Here is a 1252-nt window from a genome sequence, read left to right on the forward strand (position 1 = left end):
ACATGAAAAACAGACTCAACACAAAAACAGATATCCTGGGGAAGAAGCAGGACAAAAATACCCAAACATGTTATGTTCATAAAATTGTAATTTGAATAAAGACATTTTAAAATAACTGGAGTACTCTGCATTGTCACAAAGCCCTCAGAGATGCATTAAAGCACCTTCAGAGTGAGAAACCACTTCCGTGTGCCCCTGCCCACGAGACAATACAAAACTGTGGGTGAACTTTTGCTGAAAATTATTGAAATAATTGATCTTGTGCAGTCTAGGTGTCTGTCATTGATGGATCCCTGGCTGTTTGTATGAGCACAAGACCCATGTGGTGCTGGAGAGGTTCAGCCACTGAAACCACCATGAGGGGTTAAAAGTGTCAAGAGTGTGGAGAGAAACCTTTTAGGCTGATGAGTTCATTAAGGGATTGTGAAAAATGCCTCCTGCCTCTTCCTTGGAGCCCATTGTGCTGCCCTCATTTGTCACATCTGTTAATGACAAATGCATATTCCTCTGGAAAAGCAGCAGAGGGGTGGCTGGCAGGAAGGGTGTGCAGGGTGACATCAGGACTCTGTGGCTGTCACAAGTTTTTCTGCCCCAGGGTTTTTCAGGAGGAATGTCCCTGTTGGGTCACCAAGGGGTTAAACAGCAGCACAGAGGGGTGAGAGGGCCCATCCTCACAAGAGGCAGAGGGTAAATTCCCAGCTGCCTGGGCATGTTCTGCACCTGAGACAGAGTTTTGGGGTTTCACAGTTCTCTTTGCAGTGGGACACAAGGTGGGGAGCAGCAACCACAGCCCCAGCGTGGATCTGTGTAACCCCAGGGGGTGATCTGGGGAAATCATGGGCTTTTCAGATTATTTAACAAGCTACTCACAAATTAACAAGCTGTTCAGTTGTCTGCCAGCTCAGCAGAAACACTTTTGGAGTTCCCATCCCTGGAAGTGTCCGAGGAATGTCAGGATGTGGCGCTCAGTGGTGACAGGGTGGTGATGGGTCAAGGACTGCGCTCAGTGATCTTGGAGATCTTTTCCAACCTCTGATTCAGGGATTCTGTGATCCCAGGCCAGGCTGGGCAGGCCTTGGAGCAGCCTGGGACAGTGGGAGGTGTCCCTGCCCATGGCAGGGGGTGGCACTGGGTGGGCTTTAAGGCCCCTTCCAACCCAAACCCTTCTGTGATATTAAAAAAAACTCCACAAGTCCCTTTCCCACAAAAAAACCCCACGAAGATCCTGCTTATGCTTTTCCCAGGTGTAGGG

This window comes from Geospiza fortis, unplaced genomic scaffold (assembly GCF_000277835.1).
Source record: "Geospiza fortis unplaced genomic scaffold, GeoFor_1.0 scaffold538, whole genome shotgun sequence".
Lineage (NCBI taxonomy): Eukaryota > Metazoa > Chordata > Aves > Passeriformes > Thraupidae > Geospiza > Geospiza fortis.